Source organism: Ornithodoros turicata, chromosome 3, assembly GCF_037126465.1.
Source record: "Ornithodoros turicata isolate Travis chromosome 3, ASM3712646v1, whole genome shotgun sequence".
Lineage (NCBI taxonomy): Eukaryota > Metazoa > Arthropoda > Arachnida > Ixodida > Argasidae > Ornithodoros > Ornithodoros turicata.
In genome coordinates, this window is record NC_088203.1 from 73,732,928 (window position 1) to 73,758,203 (window position 25,276).

At 44.4% G+C, this 25,276-nt stretch overlaps 1 long non-coding RNA gene across 1 annotated transcript; it reads right to left on the reverse strand.

Annotated features, from left to right (window-relative positions):
* Window positions 1–5,369: 5,369 nt before the first annotated feature.
* Window positions 5,370–24,322, reverse strand: LOC135387334 (uncharacterized). The gene is made up of 3 exons (XR_010421053.1): window positions 24,248–24,322; window positions 14,956–15,233; window positions 5,370–5,900 (listed from the first exon to the last, which is right to left on the reverse strand). It is a non-coding gene; the product is annotated as an uncharacterized LOC135387334 (long non-coding RNA).
* Between the last annotated feature and the right edge of the window lie 954 nt (window positions 24,323–25,276).

The following is a 25,276-nucleotide window of genomic DNA, read 5'->3' on the forward strand; positions in this document are numbered from 1 at the left end:
AAAAAACCCCACCGAAAACTTTCCTAGAAAATTTTATATGTTGTAGGTAGTTCCTTGCAATATGCACAGAAGAAAAATCAAAATTCGGACTTGATCGGTACGCGCAATGTGAATTTTTTGCCAGCCCTATACACGAAGCGCATTCAAGTGGTTGCACCGTGTCCTCAGTGTTGCAAAATCGAATTTTCCAAAGGGACTTTCAACTGCTGTCTTCACATAAAAAGTAATTGCTATCATTTGAAACCGTTCTGAGCGTTTGCGTTCATAACAGTGGTGTAATCGCTGAACGTAGATTGTGGAGCAACGAGATGTGCTCGCATTTTTTGCAGGATGTCACACATGCATTGCAAGTGCTGGGAGCCCGTGAAGAGCAGAATGATTTTACATCTTTGTAAGAGGTATATCTGTTCAGGGTTATTCTAAACAAGCATATTTACTGTAGACATTATGGCACGATGGATGCAGTGACTTCCAGTATTCTTTAAAGCATTTCCTTACCTACGGCCCCATGACCTCGGACGGGGGAAACTGCATTGAGGAAAGTGTTGTTGTGTAGTGTCTTACGCACACACTCAAGGCTAATTCAGGGTGCCTTTTGTGAACCTTGCCGAAACAGCCCGACTAGTGCCGATGTCCAATATGCTCTTCGGATCAACATGCTGCGACCATGGCAAGGCCCTGATCGGATTAACACCCGGAAGACACCTTGCACAAAGTTTCGCCTACACACAGAAGACGCACTCTCTTCTTCACTCACTTCTCGACTACAGAAGTGCACGGAGTGCCCTATACAGAGTGTGCGAAGACATCTGCATTACTGTAGTGTGTCGTCCTGGCATCACACCTACCTCAATGGCCTCTTCGTACACGAGAAAAAAGTGCTTTGGACAAATGACTTTCGCTTTACTTCGGAGATCGGCGTAGCTGCCATAAAGACTCTGGTTCCAGCAGATCAAGCCGAAGGCGTAACAGAAATGGGCCAGCTATGCAGAAGCTGCTTCAAGTACTTCACAGCAACGGTGGCTGAATCACAGCATGCAGCAATGTCGCCCACACTTGAAGAAGCTCATACGGTGAGCCGTTTGCGCACCAGCCTGACTTGGTCGAAGAAATCAATGAGTATATGTATATGTATATCATCTGAAGCCATTAACTTCACACCGCTTAACCCAAGAAGGAAGTCGGCGGAGGCACATGCACAGCGGAAACACTCCGAAATATGTGAAGAAATGGGCAGAAGGACAGGCCGTAAATAGAGGCTGCCTTCAGTGTTGCCTTGCCAGGAACATCCAGGGGTAACTGCCAAGATTGCATGCAGTTAGCATGTAACGTGAGAAGAGCCTATCAAGAAAATCTGACAAGAACCTAGCTCCACTACTCCTGTAGCTAACTCCTACCTAGTGGCTCCTACAACAGCTTAAAGCAGTTCATGACACGAGCACTCCCGTCCACCCGAAACGCTCTGCATAACTTATGTTCCCTTGTCTTCTTCGCTGTTAAGTTGTTTTTATTCCCTGTACTGTAAATATGCTTCGATATGATCACCGTGGACAAATATACCTCTTATAAATCCGCAAAAGTATTCTAAAGCATTCTGTTCTTGACGGGCTCCCGGCACTTGCAATGCATGTGTGTCATCCCGCAAAAAAATGTGAGCACATCTGGTTGCTCCACAATCTACGTTCAGCGATTACAACACTATAATGAACGCAATCGCTCAGAACAGTTTCAAATGATAGCAATTACTTTTTATGTGAAGACAGAAGTTGAAAGGCCCTTTGGAAAATTCAATTTTGCAACACGCAGGACATGGTGCCACCGCTTGAATGCGCTCCGCGTACAGGGCTGGCAAAAAATTCACAGTGCGCCTACCGATCAAGTCCGAATTTTGACTTTTCTTCTGTGCATAGTCTAAGGAACTACCTACAACATATAAAATTTTCGATGCAAGTTTTTGGTGGGTTTATTTAGATAAAGGCTTCTGAAATTCGTCATTTTTCGGTGGTATGGTGCTACTAAAAGAGGTGTCGCTTACGTTCCTGACAGAGTAGAACAACAAATTATACATCATTCGATAGCCCCATGAATGACAAATTAAACGGCATAAAGCTTTACCTTATCCGTTTTGTACATTGTCCGCAAAGTTGCAGTGAATATGGTGCTTTTAGGCACTTTGAGTCAACTTTGATATTTTTTTTGCAGACAAACAAAAACCAACACAGCACTGCCAACGCAGGATCCTGCCCTAAGTGGTCTAAAGCCAGATCAAGAAATTACTAGAATGCGACAAGAAATAGCCTTGTAGGGAACGCTCAAACCCACCCGCGACGACATCGTCTTGTGAGAGGCAGTTTTTTCCTCCTCTCCTATTTCCCGAACCGCGCAGCGCAGAGAATTCGGAAAGTGTTTATTTCTCCTAACTCACCGATGGCTTCAACATATATTTTTTCCCGTTCATTCGAGACATCAAGTGTACCGGATTGTTCGATTTGAGATGGAACTAGCCTATAGACATGTGAAAATGCCCTCGTACGCTGTTCCAGCTTACTGACTAGGCTAATATGCGGCTGGTGGACAGATAGCAGCGATGGGTAGCTCTGAATGTTTTCTTAACCAAAATCTGTATTATGCATACTGAAATATTGTTCACATGCGGTCCGTGAAGGGAACCGCGGTAAGGCAAACCCAGTCTTAGGGCCATTGGTGGCTTGCTGTACCGAGGGCGAGAAAAAAATTCCCAGCGGCTCTCCGCCTGAAAGTCGAATCCCAATTTTTTTTCTGCGGACAGTCCGAGGATACACTTGCAAAATATAAAAATATGAGGGCGTGCTTCAGGTGGGATTTTTGGACTACAAAGGTGTGAAATGCTGCATTTTTCAGGGGCATGGTTTATTTGTCCCCCCGGCGCTTTCCGTTCTGCGAACGATAGAATAATGAGCTTCATACCATTAGAAAGGTCTTATAACGAGGAATAAAAAGTGGTGGCTCGCCTTTCTCACTATCGCGGAGGATTTTTGATGTAGCGCTGAATGTAAGTGATTTTCGCACAAAAAGCCAAATTTTCACGCATAAACTAAATTTTGCATGACAATGACAGTATCAACGTCAGTTGCGGATAACCCAGAGAACGAGTAAAAAAAGTTTGACCGTGGTAGGTCATAGTACACCTACGTTAGCGGCGTTCAAACTCGCGCCAAACGAATGTTCAATTTCGAAAGCTCAATCTTCCGTCGCTCCTCACTGACGAACTGCGCAACATAGAAACTCCGAAATGCCTGCTTTCTTCTTTGCTCGGCAATAGCTACAACATCAATCCTTTTTGCCGTTATCGGAAATGCAAAGTGTCACGGCTTGTCTGATTTCAAATGAAACTACCCAACAATGAAACAAAATTTAATAACACAAGAATAGATAGGTAAGAAAATTTTTGGAATCTTGGTACATTCACCATGATGATAACGCATGTAACAGTCACAAAGGGCCACTACCTGATTGCTACAAGGTCATCACTAAGCTATAAGTAGAACTCGGATGGCGTGCCGTTCTTGTTCCATTATGATCATGCCCGAACAAGCATTGAAACACCATATTTAATTTTCTTTCATTGTTGTGTTACGCCAGTGCGTGTAGGTTTCCTCATGTCCCCTGGCTTCTGGTCTCTCTTCAATGCAGGTAGTATTAAATCTTTCATTGAGTCTTCCAATGGCTGAGTCATCATTTCTGTCACTGTGATGTGTCACACCTTTGAGATATATTTTGAATCTGAATTTCACAGCCAAATGACATCAAGGAATTAGGAAATGACATTAGGTCAAGGAATTGATCCCACACAAGCCATCTGCCAACCATGCCAAAGTGTGCTCAAGCATCTAGAGTGCCAAAGTTCGCCAAACAAATATTCAAAATTCAACATGTTCCTTGGGACAAGACTGATGCAGGCAGCAGAAAATGGCAAGGATTCAGTGACAACAGACAGTAGTTTACAGAAGTGAAGGCACTGCTCTCGGTATTATGCAATAAATTGTGTGGTGTGCTCTGGCAAACAAGAACAAAGAGTATTCTGCTTTCAATGTCACCATGCCTTATTTGAAAAATCTGTACGCTTATGTGATAACCCACGCAGCACAGAGCCAGACTACTCTGACAGCTTTCGTAAAATATTTCTCAGGGAGTTCCTTTGCCCATTACTCAATAAACAGATCAGCAGCCTCATCGTAGACAATATGCATGCAAGCCACTCCTAAGGGCCCTTACATATGTACCGTAACTTACTACAGTCGAACCTCGATATAACGAAACTCACGAGGACTGCAATTTCTTTCGTTGTATCGAACTGAAGGTCACGGATCGCAACCTTTGTGAGCTTTGTTGCTATACATAAACGTCAATAGCTCCTGCTACGATGCGGAAAAGTTTTTCGTGATAAATGACAACAACTACAAATACAGCGACCAAGGGCACCTACAGCATTTTATTCTTGCATTCTTGCTTTATTCAGCACGAAATAGCCGGTTATACGCGCCTGCGCCGTGGCTAGAAGACGCGGTGTCACGCATTGTTCGTACGCCGCCAAAGCCTCCGCAGCTTTCTCCATATCGTATTGCGATCCCGCAAATGTTCTACATCTATGGCAGCGTGTCTCCCACTGCTACGGTACGTTTGTCCCCGTCAAGAAAATGATCTAGGCTGATTTCGTCACTTATGCCGCCACGCGAATGAAGCGTTTCCCCCAAGCGCGTGATGGTGCCTTGCGTCTCGTGCTCTTTACTGTTACCTTCGCCCTGTACTTGGCTGCAACCAGAGAGTTCAAAATTAGCGCGAAAAGGAGAAGACTCTGAAGGTAAATCCCTAATATTCCGATGACTCAGACTTCCTTTTGTAGGCACCAGATTCCTGCCCGGCCCTAATCGCGCGTGCCGTCTTTCGCTGCGGGAACAGAACGCTTCTTGCGCCCTTTGTTTTCGTGACCCTAAAGACGGCTTTGGGGTCATAAACTTTATCTAGTTCTTTCACTGTATCGAGGTGGTGGCTAAAAAGTGTTTCGTTATAGCTGGAGTTAAAATACATTGATCTCTATGGCTCTCTGCTGGGGAATCCAAATTATTTCGCTCTATTGCGAATTTCATTATATCGCGTTTTGTTCTATCGAGGTTCGACTGTATTATGGTATGCAGTGTTCTCTCACTGCTGTAATGAATTCCACCTTAAAGGCTTTCTTTCTCAATGTTCCTAACTTGCTAGAAGCAGCTGGGTCCTGGTTTGAATGACTTCAAAGTTGCAGTTTTCTCCACGAGATTATTTCAGAAACGCAAAGATTTCTGACCAACGCAGTGAATTAAGGCATTGTTATGCGCATTGATTTAAAAAAAACACTTTAATTGTTGTTCCCATCACTTTAGTATGAAGGTAGGCACTATCTCGTATTTTTGGATATGCTGTAGTGCCGCTTTGTACATATTTTTCAGCGTCACCACCAGGTACGGTTTAACGGGGTTTTACTGTAGTAGGGCGTACTTGCAGCGAATGATGAAGTGGACCTGACAGCACAACTTAGATTAGACTCATACGCCTGTACTCGCCCCAGGTAACAAGAACCGTCCGTGAGTAGCCTACTAAGTTACAGTTCTGCTCAACCCAAGTGTTCGGTACCCAGACGTCTTGGATAAGAAAGCTGCCAACTGAGGAAAATACTTGCTGTAACAGTAAAGGTGACAGGGCTTTGCGCTTACCTGATATTTTCTTCCTATCATTACACAGAACTTCCATGCCAACTGTGCATGATGCATAAATTGCACACAATGTACATCAATGTCTTGCGAGGAAAGCACACCACAATGTTCCTTCCTAGAAATGAGTAGCTATCCACACAACACTGCACAACAAGGGGTGTCCGCACAACACTGAAAAAGCAAAGCAAAGCAAAGCACAGATAAGTATAGTTTGTGGGAAATCTAGCTGTCTAAAACCCCTGTAACATGTTAAATAAATGTCAGTTGCAGCAAATGACATTCGTCCTGTGGGACATGGTGAAACCAAATGGCATTACACGTGATTGGCATTGGCCGAACAAATGGGTTTGAGTAACTCCTTCACTTCACCCTTTCATACCGACTGCTTACCCTCGTCAATAGAGAGGGACCAAAAACGACAATGATACATCGTTAGGAGAAATTAAACACGTAAAACAAGGTAAAAACTGAACGCTTGGTAACACCACCTGCCACACGGCAAATTGAGCGTCATTCGCGATTGAGATTCATTCCATGTCACATGGTGAAACCAAATGACAGTACGTGCGAATGGCATTCGCATTTCCCTCTCTCATGGACTGTACACCCCTATCAATAGAGAGGTAGCACAAACAACAATGATAAACTATTAGGAGAAACTGTACACAAATGAAAAGTTGTACTCCAATATTTTATCACGAATTTAATAACATGAAAGAAAGAAGGCTTAACACAGTGTTTCATAGAGCTACCTTTGTTCCCAGTCGCCATGTGGCCAAGTGTGGTCAGATAGCCTTCTTACTTGTCGTGCCTCGTGATACTTGGCCAACTTAATAGACGACTTCAGAAAATCCCAGTGCTCCTTGCGCACGCATTGCATTCTGGGCGCCTGCTGGGCGTAGGAATGAAGAATAATCCTTCACATTTCGCTTTCGCTGACCTTGACGCGTCGTGGACAATGAACCGGTAGGGGAGAAATCGGAACAGTTTGGAGGCCACCAGTTTCTGTCGTATTAGTAAACTCCCACAGTTCAAAGCGGCGCTAAGCACTCTGGGATTTTCTGAACTCGTCTATTGTCATCCAAAACAAAAAGATTTTGTGAACAAATCTAATGTTTCACTAGTTTGACAAAAATTAATTTAAAAAAGCAACGAACGTACGTGTATATAGCTTCATATTTCAGGATTGGTGACTTAATACAGTGTGGTAGGCGGGTCATACACATGGAAGACATGATAACAGCATGCATAGGACACGGAAGAAGTTAAGAGGACAGAACAGCAGTGAACTGTCCTGTCCACTTTACTTCATCCGTGTCCTATATGCGCTGTTATGTCTCCCCATTGGTGTCTTAATCAATAACAGTGTCATCATTTGCAATTTTTTTTTTTGTCATACGTTAAAGACCCAAAGGGTACTACATAACGGAGAAGGGAATGGCACCACAGGTGCGCAAGTAAAGAAAAGGAGCAAGCAGAACGTGACATGAATTGTAATGGTCAACACACAAAGATTATAAGAATATTAACTTGGTAACAGTAATACAAGATAACACTTGCGCTCTCGTTCTCTGTGGTACACTGAGGAAACTCGTCATACAAGATACACAAGGGCAACTAGCCATCAACAAATCGGCTCACTGCAGCTTTAAAATCCTGAGGGTCACGGAGATCAACAATGGACTGGGGAAGAGCATTCCAGGCCTTAGTCGCCCGAGGGCAAAATGAGTAGAGAAAGAAATCGTGGTTGCAGTGAGTCATCCCTATCTTGTAGAAATGATCCACCCTGGGAGAAATAAATGATGCTCTCAACAGTAGCTCAGAGTGTAACATGTGGTTATGAAAAATCTTATGAAATAGGCACAGACTGGAAACCATTCAACGCCTGCTGAGATTATTGATAGAAAGCTGAGTTTTCATGCTGGATATACTATTCTGGGAACTGAACTCGTTATAAATGAAGCGGACAGCTCGATTCTGTACTGCTTCGAGAGCATGCGCATATGTGACTTGGTATGGATCCCATATTGGAGAGGCGTACTCAAGCTTAGGCCTTATAAGAGTGGTATAAGCAAGTTTTTTTTACTGGCAGTGAGCTCAAGCGAAGATTGCGACATATGAATCCTAGAGATCGGTTGGCGCTAGAAATGATATGAGATAAGTGTTCTGACCATGACAAATTACAAGACAGAGGAACGCCGAGGTACTTGTAAGAGGAAACACGTTCTATTTCATAACGACCCAGAAGATATGTAACCGCATGCCCTGAAGACACTGTGCGAGAGAAGTTCATGATCTTACTTTTGTTGATATTAATTGGCATCTGCCAGGTATTGCACCACTCAGATGTTTTATCTAAGTCAGACTGAAGAATCTGATACTTTATGACATAATTATGACATATATTTTTCTTTTCTGATATATTTTTCTTATGACATTATTTTTCTTCATGTAGCTCAATGCAATACAAACTAATCACGTTCGGTGCAAATTCCATACAATTTGCAATGTGACAGTGGTATAAGCCACAATTAATGAACAGGATCATGTATTAGTTGACTTGTACATCGAGTTTGGTGAAAAAAGAGGAAGGGCTGAAAAAACCAGGGAGGAGGAGGAAGGGTTGAAGAAAGAAGAACTGCCACATGGCAGATAACGTGGACATAGTCCCAGACTCTGAAGGGAAGCTCAAGACAAGACCAACAACAGATCAACAGATACAGCTGTTAAGAAATAACACAGAAGTGATGAACAGCAGCGCAGCCTCTCTGTGTAAGATGGTGTCAGAACCCTAACAGCATGGCGTTGGTGAGATCTACTCTAGATTCCTGCGTTTTTTGGCATAAATTTTCGAAGATTTATTTCAGCGAATAAACAGGTTTTAACTCGTTGACTGTGTTGGACACTTTTCCTTGACTCTGTATAACCTTAATCAGAGTTAACAGTGACCTCAGCAGGGAGCCGTCACACAGGTCGCCCTTTTACAGTGCTGGACTCGCTGTTCCACCAGCCTGAGTGTGATACGGTGCTTTGTCCCGCTTTTGGCTGGAACGAACCCCGATAGAAAAAATATGTGGCTATACAAGGGTCTTCAGCTTCCACGTGGCCCCGTCCTGGCTCTTGCCAAGGTCTAGCCAGTGGAACAGTATGATGTGTTAGCTAACAAGCCATTCCCACAGTCAGTACTTTGTGGAAAGTAAATATCCCTGTGCATGTTCTGCTCATCAAGCAGCTTCGGTCAAAACATAGTCTTGACACAATGACCAATCACTGCGGTGCTGATGATAATGACGAAATGGAAGTGCAAGTTCAACAAATTTGCACTACGCAGAACATACAATAAAAAAAGCATGATCTAAATAACAATTAATAAATAAAAACATACGAAGTGGAACAGGTTACAGCCGGGGCATGGAAGGCAAATTATGCTGCGTAGCACATGCGTTATATACCAATAAAATCTCGTTAGTTCAGCCCCCGTTAATTCAGAATTTCGGATAATTCGGCACCTCCCGTTGGCCCCGTCAAAACTACCATGTATTTCTATGGCAGGAAGCTCTCATTAATTCAACAAAAAATTCAGCGGGCTCCACATAATTCGGAATTTGGGCCGGACAATCGGCTGCCACCAACGCGAAAAAGAGCGTCACATTAAACTCCCATTGAGATCCCAGCCGGAAAATCGGCTGTCGCAAACGTGAAAATGAGCAACGCAAGCTCCCATCGAGAGAGGTCATCACCATATCTCCTTCTCCCTTCCTCTCTTATTGCACGCGTGCGGTGTGCTGGCCTTCCTCTGGCTGCTCCTCGTGGCGCTCGTACCACAATGGGAGCGTTTGGACTGCACATGGCCATGATTGCTCACGCAAAAAGTGGAAAAAGTGGTGTTTAACTGCTTCAAACATAGCGGATTTGTGGAATATGACGACCAACTGGATGCCCCAGAAGAAAGTTTTGAGGCCAGCGTACAAGACGATGGCGTTTTCGACCGCATTCTTCCCCGCACAGTGCTACTTGCGGACTATGTTTCCCTTGACGACGGTGTTTCTGTCGCCGCCGGCCAAATGACAGACGAAGACAGTATCAATCGTGTGTTGGGCACAAAACACGATTAATCCGACAGCGAAACGGACTGTGAGGAGGTGCCATGGCCACCGTGCTTGGCCGCTGGGGCCCTAGCCACTCTGAAGGACTTGAACGGTGGTTCCAATGGCGCCTGTGCTGAGGAACTGCTTGCGGGAGTCCGGAAACTCGTTATTCACGTGTAAACATCTGGTAAACAGGCAACTGTTGACAAGTTTTTTTCAGAAATAAACCTGCGTGAGTGCAGCGCATGTAAAAAAAAAATAATGATAATAAAATAACCGTTTTTTGACATAAATTCGTTATTTCGGAAACCCTGGTAATTCGGATTTTTTTTGTGGTCCCTTGAAATCCAAATTAACGAGATTTTACTGTACTGGAAATTATAGTATGTCAAAATATCTGCAGCACCTACCGCAACACCTTTATCTAGGCCAGACTGTGTTTGTTTGAGTAGATAATGCTGAATTGGTTGATTTTACGCGGAATGCTGGTTAACGCAAAGCTACGTCGAATTTTCAGTGCCACAGAATGATCTTGCAATACTCATCCTTTGTGTTTACTGAGAATAGCAAATCTGGCCGAAATATTTTAGCCAGATTGTTCGCAGTTCCTTAGAAAAACAATTTTTTTCATTGCACTGACATCCCATCTAAACAGTCGGCCAACCCTGCGCAAGGACACATCGATGTCACTGCCACTGGTTTTAACCGTTTTGGCTTTTCTAGCTTGCTTTCATTCTCCCTACATTAGAAAACAGTTGTTATGTATGTTATTGCTAAAGCCAGAAACAAGCAACATTCTCTTTCGAGAAGCCCTGGTGGACCCTTGTGGACATTTCTTTGGCACAACGTCCTTTGGAAAGAGCATTTCCTTGTACTGACCTTGCCTTTGATGAGCTGTAGTGATACGTGACATGCCATGACAAAGTTGTTGAGAATGCGACAGTGCTCCTGGCTGTTAGAACAATTTATCGGAGCATTCGTATGTTTCCTACCACAAGTTAGCAAAAGAGGAAGCAGTGCGAAGCTCTTGGCTGGCAACGAAAGGATGCCATCAAACCGAGTTCCACCTCCAGAAGCAATGATTTACTTCAGTCCATGAATGTTATCAAAGGCAACGTATGGCTCAAGGAGCAGTTTGGGATCTCGGCACAATATCTTCTGAAGTGGGATTCTGCACACCCCGATTTTGAATGTGCTGTGGAGGACCAAGGTGGAAAAAAAGAGAGAGTAAAATGGAGGTAACTCGAGGCCCAAGTTTACACTTATGGCAAAATATACCTCCAGCAACAGAACAGTCATGGTAACACGTACAGTGGACTCCTCTAAAACGGAACTCCAAGGGAATGGAAATATTGTTGCATTTTATTAGAAGTTCCATTAAAGCAAAGTACACAGATTTTATGAAATGCCACTTTATTTCAAGATACTCAATCTCCATTATTGGGGGTAGCAAGGAAAAAAAGAGACAATGGCTCCTCTCATCTCATTTTACGATTGCCTTTTTATGACATATCCATGCCTGAGGCTCGGAAAAGGACGCATGCACACCTCAATCGTCTACAATGAGGATGATCTTTTTGTTCTTCCGGGCGTCCTCTTCCCGCGTCTAGGTTTTCGATATCACCTGTCAGTATCATGTGCAATCATCCACATACTCATTCAATGTGCGGCCTGCATGACGACAGTGTTGATTTTGGCATATCAAATTTCACGGTTTCTATTTTTGATTGGCTCTCATGATCATGTCCTCAGAAAGACAAAGTTGGCATGCGTCATACTTGTGAAGGATTTTGCCACCCAAACAGGTGGTTTCCATCAGTGTACATCATTAATTTGTCTAATTAGCTTAATTGAACTAAAAAAATTCCCAAGGAAAGCTAACATTTTTTTGCGCTAATTAGAAAGCCCATGGACACAACATCCCATTTTAGTCACAATTACAGGATCTTCCACGACCTTTCCACAAAAATTTGACACCCGAAACCACGTAAAAACTGCCCGAAAAACCGTGGCTCATCAAGGCACATTCGTTCAAGTTGCTCCGCCTAAAGCATGGGGAGGAGGAAAGGAGAACACAGGAAACGGCACAGAACATCAGATGTCAGTGACTATCGGTAACTGATGGCTGCAAACAGATAAGCTTACGAAGACAAAATGTGTGACTGGGCCGGGCCCCTCTGTCCCTTTTTTATTTCTGTTTTTCTCACGCTGTTTCCATGCGCAGTGGGAGTGTCTTCGGGCCCAGAGCCGTATATTAAAAGGGAGTCTGGCCATTGGGAGGAGTCACAAAAAGAGGCTCGACTTGTCAATCTCAGTTTCGCTGCACTGATTGGTTTGCTTTTTAGCAAGGGGATCGCCATGACACCTCACTGCCACCCAAAATGGCGACGAAAACAAACACAGTGAAGCGGAGACAGGAGACACACAGCGGTACAACGACGGAAGCAGACGACGTATCGGAAACAGTTCCCGATGTGCCCCCATGCACCCCAGGTGGCATTCATCAAATTTGCACCAAAAATCCACCAGTTTTACAGATAGCGAGAGGTATCCATTTCAATCTCATCCAATCCACTTGCCACCCAAAATGGCGCTGCCCATGTTGGATAGGAGGACAAATAGTAAGGATAGGTTGATTGATAGCGCCTGATATTTCAAGACTCTATTGGTCAGAAAGCTGAAAAAGTGGGTGGAGCTTCAGGTATAGCCATGACCCATTAATGGCCAGACTCCCTTTTAATACACGGCTCTGTTCGGGCCTTGCCAGTAGCGCCGCCACTGATGAAATCCGAAAATGGGCATGCAGAGATGGAAAGTTTTCAGGTGTCGAATTTTTGTGGAAAGATCGTGAAGGATCCTGTAATTGTGACTGAAATGGGGTGTTGTGTCCATGGGCTTTCTAATTAGCGCAAAAAAAACGTTACCTTTCCTCGGGAATTTTCTTAGTTCAATTAAGCTAATTAGACAAATTAATGAGGTGCACTGATAGAAACCACCTCTTTGGGTGGCAAAAACGTTCACAAGTATGACGCAGAAGGTTTCTAATTTTTATCTCAAGTACATTTTTTTAATAATTAGGGGTCACTCCTAAGTGAAACACCCTGTATAGTATAGGAAACCAATCAAACGTGACCCCACTGTTCTGTTTATCCATAATTTCCTATTAACTGAGTTTCGTTTAGTACATTGTGCATATGCATAAGGGAAACCACTTTTGTTAACCTGCAAGCATGGCTAACCCAACCGGAAATCCATCTCAGTTTCACTGTCTACATAAGGTTGCTGGCCTCTTACATTTACAATGAGACAGATACTTCTGCTGGTTTGCCAAGAAAATTGTAACAAATGTAGCAAGTATGGAGTTAAGTACATCAAAATATAGTTAATATAACATGAAAAGAGCGACTTGGAAGGCTGTTCTAGAGCTGATGTAGAGGCAACGTAATCAGGCAGTATATTCCATTTATGAACTTTACATACTTGTATACGTAGAAACTGCAACCAATTATTCAAATTTTTCTGAAGATAATGTAAAAATAGAAATTTTCACGAGGACTTAACTTTTGCAAATTTCGTGCTCGAACTTTTTTCGTGAAATTAAGTTTCCGCGAAATATAGGTAGCAGGAATGAAAAAGTATGGCCACTGGATATTGCGACGAAATGAGCTCCACAAAGACGAATCGACTTTTGACATTTATTCTGAAACCTTGTTCTTGTCAAACATTCTATGTATAATGAAAACGTCACCTCAACATCAGTAGTTTATTCACATAGTGTATCACTTGGCATTGCACATACATGCGTTCACAAAACCGGCACGTTTGTCATTGTTATGGGATTTGAGTTCATGGTAAGCCTCTACAAGTCAGCTGGCATGAAGAGGCTGGCTAATTCTCGTTGGTTACTGTCGGCAGTGTCATAATCCCGCAATTTCTGCTTCCACGCGAATCCGCAAAATTAAGGTTCCGCAAAATATTCCTGAAACACGCTCCACACGAATTCGCGAATTATTAAAAGCACGAAATTAACCACTTTTACAGTATTTAGTCTTTTGGAACTTTGTTTGTCCAGCCTAGTATTAGTGCTTTATGTAATTCCATTCTTGAAATATGTGAAGAGTTCTCATACTGTGCAGTTTGTTAATTTTGGAGCTGTACTGTGCTGAGATACAAAACAAGATGTCATGTCTGTATTTGATATAATTATGAATAGTTTATATGAATAGTTTCCAAGTATTTTCTTTGCTGACACTTATCTCCGCACCAGTTCCCAACACTGCCTGACTCATGGAAAATGTAATTAAACAGATTTATTTGCTGGCCAAAGAATACACAATTGTCGTCTTTTCTATCCTAGCCTAACCTATCCTACCCTATTTCTGCAAGCTGTCTGAAGAGCTGTGTACTTCTGTCCTTGTCAGATTATATCAGATGTAGGCACTGTAAACTTTCCAGCACATTGTTCTCAAGTGGTAATCGTGATATTAGATATTGGGCTCACTTCAAATAGGCTCGGGGTCCCAACCTAAGTATGTGTCAACGTGTAATACATGTTTCAGCTCATGCACCGATCGTTACACCACAAGCTGCACCACAACCACGGATTGGATCAGTTACATGACTCAGCATGGCTCGAACTGGCTGGATAGCTCATAAAGGCAGCTGCCGTAGCCAGCTGTCATAAATAAGCCAGTACAAACCACTAGTTTCTTTTTTGCACTTTTGCTGTTCAAAATGAGGGGCAAAAATCGAAATGCACACACAGTTGCGTAGAAATTTTAACATCTCTGGTTTTTGTAGCAGAAGGTAGCAGGACCTCGTGTGCGGCACAAAAATGCGCAATCAGCACAGCAATGACACCCCTGCAAGTGACAGTCACTAAGGAGATGAGAATGAGTCTTCGTCAAGCGCACGGGATCGGTAGTGACTATGATGATGATTATTTGAGTTCTAATTGTGCAAAAGCAACCGAGATCAGCAGGGAGAATTAGACTGAGCACAGTAGCATAGCCATCAGGTGCTAAAAATATGCTTCCTACAGCAATTTAATGAGACACTATTTTGCAATAGCAATATACTGCACAGAGAATGGTTGAACTACAATGAATATCATTGAGAAACAATTATGAATTACTAACCTGACTCCACCTGAAAACCCTTGTGGATGTGTTGATGCTCGACCTGAAGGTCCTATGCCCACTGAGGATGAAACTCTGTGATGGAGCCTTTACATGTTGCTCTGTTGTTCCACATTATGAATATCAAGTAGATTTTTACAATGGCATGTACAGTTCAGTAGCATTCCACCGGGCAGATATGTTAACAAAGCAGACACAATGAATTGCAATGGGCAACTGTTCTTGTTGATAGTGCACTCTCACAAACTTGAACAGCATTGCCACAGCACACTCACGACCTGGAACAAAACGGAGACATTTGTGGTTATGCTCTTCTTTGTCCTAAAGCTGCATTGAACTAGCAATGCTAGCACAATTGCTACAATGATCGAGCACTTTAATTGTTGGCAACCAAAGTGACATTTTAGCTTGTTGAATTGCAGGTTTGCTGTAGAGAGCAGTCGAAGACAACTGTGATGCGCGTTCAGTGTTCATTGAAGCTCAAAGAATGGACGACAATGCCATAACATAAAGGAGGATTCCAGCAGAGGACCCGAAAACGGAATCCATCATCCTTTCAAAAGTTGCAGGGACATTACTCAAGCTGCAAGTATGGCAGCGAATTTGCATAGACTGTTTGGTGCAGTAAATGCAGTTTTCTCTGTATCTTGTTCGGCCATTGGAATCTGGCAGCTTTTTTTTTTTTTTAATTCTGCGCTAGCGCCGCGAAGCAACTGTGACTATGAGTGTTGTAGAGATGTGGACAGATGGAGAAAGGATGGCAGGAAGGAATGGGGCACAGGGGGGTTAGTATGCATCCTGGGCCGACTTCAGGGAGAACTGTGCCGACATTCATCTGGAAAGTCTTCAGACAACCCAGGGAAAACCTCAGACAGCACAGCCGGTGACAGGATTCGAATTCGATTCACCTCCCAGTCTCGGCGTGGAAAGCGATCATCCTAACCACTATGCCATGGGAGCTGGTGAATCCGGTAGTAGCTTGATCTAAAGAAGCACAGAAAGCACTTCAGTCACTACCCCCTTTTTAAATGATGCGGTTATCCTGCCTATTAAAATGCACCATGCGAAGTGATTCGTTCCACAGATGCATTAATATCCCAGAATTCGAATTTAAAAATTGTGACACGTGCACAATGGTGGCAATGTATGCAATTGACGTTTTGACGTCACTACACTACAGCTCACTGACTGGTTTAGAGAGATGTCTGCTGTTGCACTGAGACATGGGAAGGGGAACAAAAGTGGGAACCGCCGACCTCAATTGGAGTGCGGTTCCCCTTGGAACCTAATGACATCAACAGTGACATTTTCATAGCCCTCCCTCTCGTTTCGCGCTGCAGAGCGAGTTGAGCGGGCATGTGCGCGTCAATGTTTACGTGCATTTTTTATATGAAAAACATTGCGTACAGATATAATATTTTGTATCAGTCATCAAATCAGGCCAGATTCTTTCATGATGTGTCACAAAAAGAAAATCTTTCACACTGCTTTTTTGTGCTCGTTGGAGATCTGAGGAGGAGAAAGATCTGTCTCCTTGGAGGCTGTCGAGCATGTCATCTGTACGAGGCACGGGGTACACAGTTGAACCTCTGTATAACAAAATTCAAAATAGCCACGCACTAATTTGTTAAACAAAATAATTCGTTAAAGCAAACATACCCAAAAAACTCACCAAAACGGCCACCAACACGGCTCATTCTACGCCATACTGCCATAAGACAGACGTAGAAACACGGATGGCACGCTTACACTTGAATATCACACAATTTTCATTGAGTACAAAGGTTATCGCCATGCTTGCCATCGAGTAGTGTGAAAAATATTCTGGTTTGCGTTAATGCTGCATTCAAATGTGGCGATTGCAGGACGTTCGTAAGTCACAGATAGCAACGTCATTTTGCTTTTCATGAATGGACATAGTAGTGATTATCGAAAGTTCCTCAGCAACCGACAAAAGCCTCGACCTTTGGACAGCATTATTCACAAAACACGACAGCAAAAGAAAACTGAAAATGAATGTAGCCGAGGAGTGGTTGCATAGTTCCCACTGCAAAAGTGACACCCAACAAAGAATGCTCGGTCAGCCAATTATGTCATTTCACGCGACAAAGCCAATAACAAATAAGACCACACTGTCACAGTGATGTTACTACTTCTCCCTCTCTCCCATCATCCTCACTCGTCACTCTCCCACACACGGGGAACGGCATGTGTGACATCGCAAACAGGTGTCTACTGCCTACAAGCTTCGGTAAATAGAACATGCCAAACGAAAACACTTGGTGAAATTGAGTGCAGAAATACTACAGTGGCATCAATGGGAAATTGTAAGTGCAACAGACATAATATGTTAAACGGAAGATTTCTTTAAATCCATGTTTGTTATTTTGAGGTTCAACTGTACATCGTTGGAAGTGGCTTTGTTCAATCTCCTGTAGTCCCCACAAAATCAAATGCTGTCAACTTTTTTCGTGACCAAGACAATTCAGAGTGACCAAGGGCTGGAGAATAGCGTTACAATTTGGCAAGAATGCATGACCTGGACTTCCTCATCGATTATACTGCATTTGGATGTGGAAACATGGAATGGTCTGTGCTGTGGTGGAGGAGCACTACCGGTATCAATTCAGTGAACAGCACAGCAGTTTTCTCACAGAGGTGAGTTTGAGAGGTTGAAAAGTGAAGCATACTTGTTGAGGGGGTTGAAAACCTGCGAGCATTGGTCAACAGGGGGCAGATTGTTTTGCCCAGTGTCATAATATTGGCATCCGCTCGCAGCCAACTTCAAGAGCAACAAAGATCCCTGCGGACTGCAGTGTGGCAAACTTGCCTACTACAAATTCAGGATGCAGAAGGCATTTGCGACTGGGAAGCACACGAAGCCATCCTCGGAATAGTCAACACAGTATGGTGCCGTGAACCCGCTCTTGGCAAGAAAACTGTATTCTGGTGTCGCAAGAATATTATTTGCCATTGGGAGATCTGTAGGGAGGAGTATAAGACACACAGTTTGAGGCAGTATTTAAAAAAAAAATTGGCTCCAGAGAGTTTCTGCAAAGTAGGAGGTGGAGCAACATCGTTGTACGTCGGCATGGCTGATAAAAGTATCTCGTTACCAGCACAGCTGATGACTGCAGACTTACTGCAAAGGATGTCACAATACAAGTTACATTGTAATAACAATCTACATTTGCCTATGTAATACCATCTGGAGGCGTAGTGCAAGCACGAAACCCTTTGCATTCAACCTCATCAGCAGCTGCAAAACTCTACGTTATTCTTTCTTCAGCACATAGTTGATTTTAGTCCACAAGAATGGACAGTGTTCGAAGTGTGTACGAAGCAAGACACAGACTACTTATCCAGTGGGTTCCAGCCCATTGTGGTGTCGTCTCTCATTATAGAGACAAATGAGTATTTCACTGCTGAGAGGAGGCTGTCCTTCCATTCTTCGTAGTCTAGTGGCACTCCTGCCTTGCATTCAATGGATATTCTCCCCCATCTGTGCTTGCAAGAGTTGATCCGGCACTCAGTTTTAGGATGTCACAAAACACCTCAGTCAAGACTCCGTATTAATTCGATGCGACTCAATGTGGCTTTTACAGCTCAGTGGCGTTACCACTTGCAGCGGGTTGACTCTCCAAGATGCTGTCACTGCGGGGTCTCTTTCAAACCTGGGTCTCTTTCACGGGGTCTCTTTCACACACTTTCAGGGTCTCTTAATCAGCTGGACTCTCGGCATCTCACTTTGCTAACATTGTTCGATCGATGGCCAAATTCAGCCCAACAATGCTTTGCCCAAAGTAGCACAGAAGCCATTTTTAACACCAAGTTTTCTTCCTATAAAACTGTTAAGTAGGCCAGTAAGATGCACCATGAGAAGTAATTCACACCACAGTCATAATTATCGCAGAAATTGAATTTAAAGTACGCCGCACAAAATCGACCATGTGCAACGGCGGTGGAGAGCAGTACCAGCGTGTGATCTGCCTGGGACCTCGCGCTGACGCTACAGCGACCACGCTCGCTGACTGGTCCAGAGAAATGTTGTCTGCTACTCCGCTGTCATCTGCTACTTGGCTGTTCGGGGTTCTGAAAAAGCACTGCTCCTGGCTCGGTCATGATTCGGCTGCATCTTCTATCCCCAATTCTCCGGGAGAACTGGCAAAACAGGATTACGGTGGCAAAGGGACAGGGCACTGACACTCACTGACCGGCGAACCAGAAGGAGTTCCCCCTGTAACGTAATCGGTGACGTGGCATCGTACCTTCTCCTCTTCGTTATACCCTGGGTGGCAAGTTAAGGTGAACACGCGGAGCCATATTTATGTGAGTTATTTTTCTGGGAAAAAATTCAAAACATCAAAACCTTTTGCGCTATTCGGTAAAATTACATACACACTTTCATGAGACGTCTTAATCTGAATTTTTTTTGGTGACCTTCTGTACTCCTCTAAGGGCACTTCTAAACTTTTTACAACGTAGGACTTAGGTCTTCAGTGCGAGGCAACTCATTATTCCATTATTTTGTATGGAAATAATTATATGCACTGCATTATATATGTAGCGACTCGCCAAGTACAGTCGCACTGCCAGATGTACAACGGTTTCTTTATCTTTACTTTCTCCCTTCTCCTTCTTAGAAAACACTGCGCTCCCGTCCTCTCTCTCCTTCCTCTCGCTTTCCTTTTTCCCTTGCCACGCTCTGCGGCTGAAAAGCTGTAAATACAGGCCAGTGGGCCTCCGACAGTTGAAGTAAATAGATTGCTTTTAAACACACTCAACTACTTCTGTGTTCTCCGTGCCTTTACTTGTGGCGACACCCGACATATTGGCGACCCGGTTTTACTTGCCTTCTGTTTATGTACAACTCCACATCAATGGCCGCTCAACAAACACCTGCTGACATCTCTGCAATTCAGATCAAACTCCCGGAATTCTGGCCCAACGACCCTCAAGTCTGGTTCACCAAAGTGGAAGCACAGTTTGCACTACGGAACATATCATAACAGATGACACGCTTCAACTACGTTGCTGCCGCGCTGCCGTCCACCCCGATGACATACCGTGGATGGCAGTCACCACACCATTGGGACTGTTCAAATTCCTTCGTGTGCCCTTCGGATTGTGAAATGGCGCGCAAACGTTTCAACGCTTCATCGATCACGTCGTCCGTGGTATGGACTACTGCCACGCGTACATTGATGACATTCTTGTTGCAAGTGCATCCCCTGAAGAGCATGAGGAACACCTAAATGCTTTGTTCGCAAAATTGGAACAATTCGACATAGTCGTCAACACGGCGAAGTGCGAATTCGGAGTGTCATCACTAGACTTTCTCGGACACAAAATCGACAGCAACGGAATTCGACCACTACCAACGAAGGTTCAGGCAATCACTGACTTCCCAGCTCCAACGACGAAACGTCGCCTGAGGGAGTTCCTGGGACTTGTCAATTCGATTCGTTCCCAACTGCGCCGAAACCATCGAGCCTCTCCACAAGCTTCTCAGCAAAAAGCATAAAAACGACAAAATTGGACCGTTGGAGTGGGGCGATCGAGAGAACGCTGCCTTTGAGGATGTCAAACGCAATCTCGCCAACGCAACTGTGCTTGCGTATCCACAGCCGGACGCGCCAACATCTCTTATGACAGATGCGTCAGACACCGCCATCGGCGCCGTCCTCCAACAACGCATCAACGACGAGCGGCAGCCCATCTCTTTCTTTTCTTGCAAGCTGAGTCCGACAGAACGCAACTACAGTATATTCAGACGGGAACTCCTTGCAGTATACTCTTCAATTCGCCATTTCAGTCACTTCCTCGAAGGACGCGAATTCACCGTATTCACAGATCATAAACCACTGACATTTGCTCTGAGATCGGTGAAGGCCCAGTCCGGATCCCACACATCTAGAGAACTCTGACAGATGTCATTCATACTTGAATTCACCTCCGACATCCAGTACGTGAAAGGCAAGAACAACGACGTCGCCGACTGTCTTTCTCGGATACACACTGTAAACTCAACGCCACCGGCTCGCACCGACTACAGCACCATTTCTGAAGCTCAAAAAGATGACCAAGAACTCGTCCAAATTTCAAGTAGTCCAGGAACGCTGACTTTCCAGAGCATCACTCTTCCCGATTCGAACACTACCCTTGTGTGCGAAACATCGACTGGAAAAGCCCGACCATTCATCCCTCTAGCCTTTCGAAAGGACATCTTTCACAGCATCCACAACCTTTCCCACCCTGGCATCAAAGCTTCCCAACGACTCATCACGTAAAGATTCTTCTGGCCATTAATGAACAGAGACGTCAGGCACTGGGATTGCAACATGTGACGCGTGCCAGCGCTCTAAAATTCATCGTCACACGTCCAGCCCTATCTCAACCTCTCCGGCACCAGAAGCACGCTTCGCGCGAGTTCATTTAGATATTGTGGGTCCTCTTCCCCCATCCCAAGGCTACCGCTACAACCTCACCGCGGTAGACTGCTTCGCGCGTTGGCCCGAGGCAACGCCCATGGAGGACATTACCGCCCCAACGGTGGCCCACACTTTCGTTTTACCTGGGTTGCTCGCTTCGGCGTACCATCAACAGTACCAACAGATACAGGCGCCCAATTCGAGTCACCCCTCTTCAAGGAACTTCTCAACATCATAGGATGCCACAGATTACGCACGACAGCCTACCATCCAGCTTCAAACGACCTCGTCGTACGTTTCCACAGGCAGCTAAAGTCATCTATCATGGCTCGTGGGGATGTTCGATGGGCAGATGTGCTCCCCTTTGTCTTGCTCAGCATACGAACAGCTCTCAAAGCTGACATCAGCTGCAGTGCTTCGGAGCTCGTTTACGGCACCCCACTGCATCTCACTGGCGAGTTTATTACACCTCTCCCTGCAGCAAAGATTCCGGATCCTGCTAACTATGCCCACCAACTTGAACAATTTATGGCCGCACTACGCGCCGTCCAACCAAGAGCACTGGACAACGACGCATCGTTTGTGAGCCCGGAAATGGAATCTTGCTCGCACGTGTTTCTTCGCGACGAAGCAGTCAGGAAGTCACTGCAGCTCCCCTACGACAGCCCATACCGCGTTCTCAAGCGCAGCTGGAAGCATTTTACTATACTTATCAACGGATGCACCGAAGTCGTCAGTGTTCACAGACTAAAGCCAGCAATAATTGGCAACGGGAGCAGCGACAGAACGGGAACCCTGCCTCAACAAAAGACACCCACACGTCTTGAAAACCCCTCCGGCAAGCCACCTGCAGCGCAGACACGTGCAGAAGAGCCCTATATCACCCGCTCCGGCAGACGGGTGCCGTGGCCACAGCGAGTTGTGCTCGGACACTGACGAATATTTTTTTTTTTTTTTTTTCGCTCGTTTCCTCACTAGGGGGAGAGTACTGTAGCGACTCGCCGAGTACAGTCGCACTGCCAGATGTACAACGGTTTCTTTATCTTTACTTTCTCCCTTCTCCTTCTTAGAAAACACTGCGCTCCAGTCCTCTCTCTCCTTCCTCTCGCTTCCCTTTTTCCCTTGCCACGCTCTGCGGCTGAAAAGCTGTAAATACAGGCCAGTGGGCCTCCGACCGTTGAAGTAAATAGATTGCTTTTAAACACACTCAACTACTTCCGTGTTCTCCGTGCCTTTACTTGTGGCGACCCGACATATACACATGTGGTGATGCTTACACCAGTCAAATAAGGCGCTCTACAATAAAACTCTTAGATAAGTAAACTTTTCAATTGTGCCAAGAAGGCATCAGCTACCTTAGAGTTATCAAAACATGTTTCACGCCATACCAACTGTACTCCAATTTTGAGGGCACCCAGGACTTACAACCCCAGGGTTTCATATGATTCAGTGTGTACTCAACATGCTGTAAAGGTGCAGGTAACACTGATATTGGAAGCAAACTCTGACAGCGGCAGAATTAATTTGCAAAGGTGTTTTGGTAACGTAGTCAGGTGGTGGGAAAATTGGCAAATATGTCATTGATGTTGACCGAACTGTAAAAATGACCATAGGTATTGCAGCAAAAATGCCTTGCTACAAAGTGATAAAGCACAATACGTTGCACAATATGCTGACTGACACCACCACACCACATCTGCAAATAAACTTTAGCAGAATGAAATATCCAATCACGCTGCTTTCATTCTCTCCACAGCATTCCCCCCCTTCATGTCGAAAGTTACTAAATTTGTAATAAAATATTGGAGTACAACCTTTCATTCATGTACAATTTCTCCTAACGGTACACCTTTGTTTGTGCTACACCTCTACTGTCAAAGGCGAGAGGGAGAAGCGAATGCCACTCACACGAGCTGCCATTTGGTTTCACCGTGTCGCACGGAACGAATGTCAATGGCAAATGACATTCAATTATCTGTGTGGCAGGTGTACTACCCAGTGCTCCCGAAATTGCTTATTTCTAGAAGCTGAGTGTCCTACAATTAGTGCCGTCAGCAATGTTGTCAAAATATTAATGGATGTCCGTATGAGCAACGCATAAAGAGCAAGACAGTTTGAAACGACATCGCATAGTCTGGTACGTGTGTGACAACGTGACACAGAAACAGCATCACGATAGCTCTCCCTATTGTAACCAGGTTTTCGGAGTTTCCGGAGCACTACCTTGGGTTTCGCTGGCAGCTTGTGGAGTTGCGGGCACAGAAAAGTATTCACGGTTTTACAACGAAAACAAAACGTGACCTACCCAATGGGCGTCAGTGCGGTGACATTTCTTAAATGGAATTTGTGCATCATGCTGCAAGCACAGTTCGGAGTGATAGGAACCCAGTGAAATCGTTGTAAGAAACTGAAGTCTTCACACAAGAAGCGACGTCAATGACAAACGAGATGCGTTCTTCGCTTGCGCGGAACCAGCGCAAATATTATTCCTTTAGTGAGAGTCTCCTCTGTTGGTTAGCCGCAATAAACAGCATTCTGATTTGTAACCATAGGGTTCCTAAGCTTTCATTCTGCGGCGAGCTAAAGTGAATGCACGTAACAGCTGAGATTATAAGCTCGTATTGCGAAATGTAATTGGGACGAGGCGTAATATGCTTGCCCACATCGTTATTGGTTGACTTCATGAACCAAAGTCTTGACGGACTTTTCGTTTTAAACGAATGACGGGTCGACGGGTCACATTCCGCGGAGGCATTTTCTACACGTGCATCACACTGTTGATAAACATGATCTCTGAGAACCTAAGAAGCATTTTTCAAAACACAACGCATGACTTGTAACCCAAATATGAAATACCACACCTTTTTCACAGCACTTAGGCAAACAAAACTTCCCGCACACACACACGAAACTACGAACAATCAACAAACTGGTCTGGATTGGATTATGGATCGCATTTGGGATAGAAGACGCAGACAACGCAGGCGCCTATCAAATTTTGTTCGCCGCCGCCGCTTTGTCCGATCGGTTCGCGTTTCGCATACTTACGGGAAAAGTTACAGGGAGTAAACGTCATGGCAGCGTTTATCAAATGTGTAGTGAGAAAAGCTCTGTGCAAAAATATGGGAAGATGACGTACGTAATATATTTTTTAGATTTCTCGATTGTGAGCACGCGCTCCCCCCAATTCCTTCCCGTTTTCAGGGGTGGTAGAAGTGCCACACAGAGGCCGAATTACAGAATGGACTTCTTTGGATCGTGGAATGAATTGTTTTTGTAGTCATTTGACCGTAATCGTGAGAGGGAGAGTACGCCCTATAGGCCTGAGGCGCCAAAGGAAGGGGGACGGAAGTTCCGAGAAACAATTATTCCGAACTTCATGCAAATACCATACCACATGAAAAAAAAAAAAAAAAAAAAATTCATTGAATCTGAGAAGAATTACGTTTTCGGAAAATTTGTGGAAAAATTTACAATGCAAAATACTTGTCGTGTGAAACACATGTGGATGCCTGTGACAACTATATGTTAAAAAAGAGACTAAGAAGGGCGAAACATTAAAAAAAAAACAATATAATAATAATCATAATAAGAATTGCGTTAGCTGATGACTCCAGAGATTTCCAGAGACAGATGGTTTCGGATCACCGTGCTGGTTATTTTACGTACCAAAGTATTTCCATGGAGGAGTGTGCCTTTAATATCACGTACTACGTCATAATGAAAGTATAGCTTGTGCCCTTGCTATGAGTATCCAAAACACAGCAATGGTTGTGGAGAAATCCTTGTAAAAATGCAGAAAACAGGATGTGAAATCGAACAGCTTTGCGTCGTTCCGCTACTTTGGCTCCTGGTAGTAGAAACTTAACAGAAGGATCGGCAAACTAGCG